Genomic DNA, 6504 nt, shown 5'->3' on the forward strand with positions numbered 1-6504 from the left:
AGTCTGAGTATGTTATGAAGCTTAAGAAAAAGGATTGAGGCACTTCAGTCTCAAGTATGAAAATAAAAAGGTGTCATGAATGTGTCATAATAAGGTGTATCCACCTACACTGGCTGTCCTATGGAGTTACTGTTCATTGTACTTTTGGAAGGAGCTGTTTGTCACCACATTATGCCTGTCTAAAACCATCACTACTACATTTGTTATCCAAAGATGGAGGTTAAGACGTAAAGAAGAGGACTGGGGGAAGAGACTGTGGATTCAAGGTCAAGAGAATAGATATGACTTTGGGCTTTACTCCAATAGAAAAATAGTTACAGGATCAAGGAAGGAATTGATTTACAAAAAATACAAAAAAAAAATCCCTGATTTTCAAAGCACAGGGTTTTAAAATAGTGTGTGTAAAGTAGAGGGAACACTTAAGTATTTTGGCCTTATATTTTCCCAAGTAATCCAGTATTAGGCTAGGAGTGAATGATCACTAACATAATTGAAAACATTGTAAGATTTCTCTCACGCATAAAAGCTCACATCAGAAACTATTTGAAGTGTCCTCTCTACAATGCCCCATTTCTAGACTACAGCTAGTTATCATGAAGAAAAAAAAAATGTATCTAATGTATAAAATGATAGCCTGTCGATTGAAACACACAGATATTGTCATCTAATTTTGTATAGAGCTACACATGGTACGTACTGTATCCATCATACAAGAGAATATGCTAAATTGGATACCTCCCTTCTAATTCAGCTGGCAGGTAATTGGTTTCCCTTTCATATGCTATTCTATTTTTAGCTGCCATTATTAGGTGGCCATATTTTCCAGGGCAATAAGAGAGATACTCTTTTATCCAAGATCAAGGTACTTTACAACCGTTAGTTGTTAACATCCCTAGGAGATAAATATTGCAAGTCTCTCCCATTTTACCAATGAGGGAATAGACTAACAGCAAAGTTAAAAGAATCTTGACCACGGTCTACTGAAAGATAGTGAAGGAGTTAGGATTAAAACTCAGGGTCTCAACACCCATCCCTCTGCACTATAGTCGAGACCATACTGCTTCTCCAAGGAATAAAAGTTTGCAACACCTACCTTTAAAAAAAAGTCAAGTTGAAACAAAAGAGACCCTACCAACATATTTCAACACAGACCTTCAGGTACCCTCTCTATATGTAAGAATGTAATTCCCTTTTTTTTTTTTTTTTTTTGCCTGAATCACTTCTTGGTTGAGATTAACTGCAAAGTTCCAATCATGAACAGAATTCTTAAAATGATAGGCATTTAGGTCTTTTTACATCCTTCTAGTCACTTGCTGCCTGCATTATTTTAACTCAGATTTTTCTACTCATACCTAAAGTGTAATGGCTTAATACCACAATTACTACTGTAGATTAAACCACACTATTATGCCCAACATGTGAGCAAAAAGGGATGTTATGCTAGCTAATGGGCACCAAAGCCATTCCCCTTGACATTACAGAGGAGTGTAGCATACACAGAAAGCATTTATCATATTATTTCAGGAAGTTTACAAAGAGATGCTAACTAAAAGTTATTATTCTGTCAAATTTTTGTACTTATTTCCATATATTCTACTACCCAGAAAAAAAAGTTAGGAAGAAAGATACCACAGGGAAAATTTTTTTTAAAATGTAGAAGTTATTTCAGGGATCAAAGCTCTAAGCTCATCAATAAAAGATCTATTTTGAGAGCAGACTAGGATTAAATGTCAGTATACCCAAGAAGACCAATCAAGGTGGTAGATCTGACTATAAAAGTAATCTGGTCAAGCAGCTGGAGCTAACCTTCCTCAGTGGGGGGGGGGGGGGGGAACTAAAATGGTCATTAGATCCCATAAGACAGATGTACATTGGGGGACCACACACACCATGTGTGTTTGTGTGCATTAAAGCCTTTTTGAATCAGTATATATTCTGCAAAGTTAATACAGGCAAGCAATATTAGCATTCAGTGAGATAATATAATTTAAAGATACAAGTATGATAAAACATTCATTCATTCAATACACATACTGATTCTAAGAGAGGTTTACATTCTCAACAGATGTAACTGTAATCCAGTATGGACAGTGTGGTTCATGAAGTCAGATGCCAGGCAGTGAATAGCTAACACTTTTGAATCTAGATACACTCATTGGCTAACCTAATGACCATTGCAGCATATCCAAAATTTTTCTTAATATATATGCCATTCCATATAGCATTACATACAAATGCAGGTGAAGCTAGAGATGTTAATAAAAGCTTGACGATAAGCAAAGCACAACAGTTAGTAATAAGAAATGCTGTTCACAGGAGTGGTGTGAGGATTCATTAGTCATTGTTTGTGGAGCACTTCTGAAGTACTATATGAATGCTAAGCACCAATTATATAGTACCGGATATGTATCACACATCCACAATCGTCATATTAAGGGCAAAGCAAGACTTATGGCTAGTACCCTATCTCCAGTAGGCTGGCCTCAGTAGAATTATTTTATCTCTGTAAACCAAGAAGCATTCAGACAGTTCACCTTCACCTATGACCAAGAAAACCAAGTTTACCTATAGCTGTAACCAACCTCGGAGTTCCCCTCCCCCCAGTCTTGCCTACATTACTCAGATAGGGCATCTCACTTCTTCCCCGGTTCTACCGGTAATCTTGCTTCACAGCGAGCTGTCTAATTTGGGGGAGGAAGTGTGAGCAATTACAAGTGTGCTACTTTCAGTTTGAGGAAATGGTGTCAGTTTGAAATGTGCCATCAGTGTTCTAACATAGATACAGTTCTTATAGAAGAGAGAGACTAGACCCTCTGCCCCTTCCCATCTAAAAATCCCACCATCTCCCAAAAGTCAAACCCGCCCTCGGCTGTGGTTAACCAAAGCAAGCTCTGGCGCAAGCCTGGCCAAAATAAAGACCGGCACAGCCTGCCAGGTGCCTCTGCCTATTCCAGACGCCGGGTTGGAAGCAGGGGCTGTGAACGTGCCCGGCAGTGCACCTGTGCCCGAGACACCCGAAATCGTTACTGCCAAGGGCCTCTCAATCCCGGACAGGGACCGTTTTCTAGTCGGTGGGGGCCAAAGCCGCCGCGGAGCGAGCGACCAACCGACTGATCCGCGCGGGCGTTGGCCTCTCCCTTGCGGTTGTATCACTCACGTCCTGTCTCTTTTCAAACGCGCCCGAGTCCAGGCACCCGCCCGCGGCCCTGGGTGGGTCGGGCAGGGGTCCGGGAGGACTGGGCTGCCGCTCCGCGGGCTGCACCTGTGAACCCGCCAGCAGCCCGAGCCGGGCGCTGTGGGCGTAGGGGGGCGCGCTCCGGGCGGGCGGGCAGCCGGTCCCGGGCGCCCAGCAGGGGGCATGGGCCAGATCGGCCCCGGCGGTGACTTACCGGGGAGGCTCCTCACATGCCGATCGGGGGACCCAGGGCAGGCGGCTGGGACGCGCAGCCCCACCACTCTGCCGGCAGCCGGCCTGGGCGCGGAGCAATGGGGCGGGGCGGGGCCGGCCGCGCCCGGGCCAATCGGAGAGCGGCGGGGGGGCCCGAGCTGCTGTCACAGCACGTTGCACGTGGGGCGCCGCCGGGCAAGCTGGCCGCGAGCCGGCTCGGGAAGCGCGGGTGGGGCTGCTCCGGCTCCCAGCGCTTGGTTGTCCCGGCCCTGCACTGAGGGCCCGGGGAGAGCCTGTGGGGAGCCAGCCGGGGCTGCGGAGCAGGCACAGCCTGTGGGGAGCCGGCCCTGGGGTGAAGGGGAAGGGACAGACAGGAGGTGCTCAGGGAGAGGGGTAGGACAGGGCGCAGAAAGTGAGGGCACAACCGAGAGGCTGCAGGGAAGACGGGGTCTGTGGGCAGATGCACGGTTCCTAGGGCTTTGAGGGGGGAGCAGGAAGGTTGGGGGGCAGAAAGCTGCAGCCTCCCCAGGAATTCAAATTAGGGGGGGTGTTCGACTTTACAAGAGGGGGTGTTAGGGCCGATGAGGGGTGACGCCGTGAGGGTGAAGGTGGGCTGTATGGCACCATAGGTCACACAACTGGGAGGATGTTGGGGAAATTTAGGGGGGGTATACACCCCCATAGGAGGGGTGTAGGGAAATCCCTGACAGAAAGGCATGTGGGAAGAGCCTGGGGTGAGGGGAGAGAGCCATGGAGGGAGGGCAGACGGGATGGAAAGAGAGCAGAGGGAGTGAAGGAGATGAGATGTTCAGGAGGAGGGGATGAGGACAATTGTGGGAGGAAGCTGGAGACACTCAAGAAGACAAGAGAAGGGGCATTTGTAATGGGAAAGAGGAGTTTTCGGGGGAGGGATGAGCTGTTCGGGGAGTGGGAGGAGAGAATCTAGAAACTCGGAGAGAGGAAAGAGAATGGGCACAAGAAAAGGAGGATGAGGAAGGTCAGTAGGACATGGGAGATTTAGGGTTAGAAAGTTTGAGGAGCTAGGAAAGCAGAGGCTGGGATGGGGAAAGAGGAGATATTGTGGAAGGAGGCTTTTGGAAAGGGAGAAGAGGAAGTGAAGAGATTGTGTGGGAGAAAAAGGGAAGCATTATAAATAGGGATTTTGGCAGCAGGCAGCAAAGAGGCAGTAGGAAAAAGATTTGGATCTGGTTCTTTTTAAGGATGTAAGCAGGTAACTGGTTAACCTTACCCGATGATGCTTACTGGTAACCAGTTAACTAGCAGCCCCATAGGGAAGGCAGCCTGCAGCCTCCGGGAGTTGGGAACTTGACGGGACTAGGAGCCAGCAGCCCCGTGCAACTGGGAGCCCCATGGAGCCAAGTGTCTCCAACCCACAGATAGTGGGGCTGGAGTGACTCCTCGCCTGTGGGATCCTGCTTAATCAGTTAACTAGTTACATGTAACACATAACCAGTTAACTGATTAAATGGGATTTTACATCCCTAGTTCTTTCTAGAGGTGTGGAGCAGTTTCATTTGAAGTTAATGGGACCTGTGGATGTTCATTACCCCCAGCTAATAACAGCTGTTGGAAGGGATCTGGCCTAAGACTTATACTTCACGTAACATGCATTTTTCTCCTTTTAATTTATTTTTTTATTCCAAGGATCATTTGTGCCAGTCCTGTGCAGCAGCCCCAACTAGTTACCTTTACACCAAGATCCAGCTAGTTTCAGAGCCCGAGGGGCTGGAATAGGAACCCAGAATTGGAACACATGCGTGCTCTAGTGCTTTTTAATATACTTATGGTACTTGTATGACCTGAGTGCTTCACAATCTTTAATGATTTTATCCTCACAACACCCCTCTCAGATGGGAAAGTTCTGTTATACCCATTTTTCAGACAGGGAGCTGAAGCATCAAAGACAAAGGCCCTGGTCCTTAAAAATATTTAGGCTCTTAACTCCCATTGAAATCAATAGGTATCAGGTGCCTAAATAACTTTGAGGGTCTGTGTCTAACCTCTGATCTATACTAGGGGAAAAGTTTGAATTAAGATATGCAACTTCTGATATGTTAATTGTGTAGCTTAAGTCGAAGTATCTTACATCACATTCTGGCAGCATCCACACTGCGAAAAGTCACAGGGAGCACACTCTCCATTCAACTTCTCTTACTCCTCGTAGAAGGACTACTGGCAGTGACAGGAGCTCCTTCTTAGTTTCAATCAGTATGTCTTCACTAGATCAACTCTGGCTGCTTCGATCATCTCTGTAGTGTAGACATGGCCTACGTGACTTATTCCAAGTCACACAAAAAGTCTGTGGTAGAGTTAGGAATGGAATTCCAGTAACCTAATTCCCAGACTATTTGAACCCATACACAAAGGCCTACTTTTAACCAAATTTAAAGCTAATCTGGATAATTTGAGTTATCAAGTGTGGATGGGGCCCAATTTGTGACTAAGTGTAATATAGTAGATGTAAGCAGGGTCTGAATCAATGCTTCCATTACAGCTAGCTGGAATGGGAAAAAATCCTGGGTTTGGCTACGTAAATACAGTTCACTCATTTTGGTTAGGCCTTCTAGACATTCAACTGTTAGAATGGTATTTTGCCCATTGTAACCAATTTGGCTGTTGTGGGATCACATACTGTATTAACCATAAATGCAGGAATTGTAAGATATGACCACCAATGTTTGCACTTATTGAGAATGCAGAGAAGTCAGACTGTGTTTAACTCCATTCAAAGGAAAGAAACTGTCAGTGTAAATATACTTGGATGGACAGAGGCTCTGCTTCCAGAGCCCTCTAGATTAAGCTTGGCAGGGAGGTGAGTCAGCAGACTACGTGCCCTCCAGGTGTGAGTTGTAAGACTGGTTTGACCTGTTTCTCCCCAATCTTTCAATGACAGAGTTAAAAAAAGGCCTGGTACTAAGTCCCTTTTGTATGTAAATGTACTCTAGTGGATGCTGGAATCTCTTGTGGCTGGATTGAGCTTTGCACCAAGAGCTGAGACAACTAGGTTTGGCCCAGAGCCAAATCCGCCATGCGCCAGTGAAAGATGCAGCAAAGTGGCAATGGAGAGGTGTGAGGAGCAGCCAGCAGAGCAGTGG

The 6504-nt window shown here is 46.1% G+C and overlaps 1 protein-coding gene across 19 annotated transcripts in view; it reads right to left on the reverse strand.

Annotated features, from left to right (window-relative positions):
* The window catches only part of MICAL2 (microtubule associated monooxygenase, calponin and LIM domain containing 2), a 243117-nt gene extending 239574 nt beyond the window's left edge, over positions 1 to 3543 (reverse strand). For 18 of the 19 annotated variants that reach the window (XR_012903606.1, XR_012903607.1, XM_075927882.1 and 15 more), the window contains exon 1: positions 3390 to 3543. The gene's annotated coding sequence lies outside the window, so the exon portion shown is untranslated. Of the gene's footprint in view, positions 1 to 3157; positions 3328 to 3389 lie in introns of those variants that run through there. The other variant, XM_075927872.1, reaches the window with a different exon arrangement.
* Between the last annotated feature and the right edge of the window lie 2961 nt (positions 3544 to 6504).

The sequence above is a fragment of the Pelodiscus sinensis genome, chromosome 4 (assembly GCF_049634645.1).
Source record: "Pelodiscus sinensis isolate JC-2024 chromosome 4, ASM4963464v1, whole genome shotgun sequence".
NCBI classification, from domain to species: Eukaryota; Metazoa; Chordata; order Testudines; family Trionychidae; genus Pelodiscus; species Pelodiscus sinensis.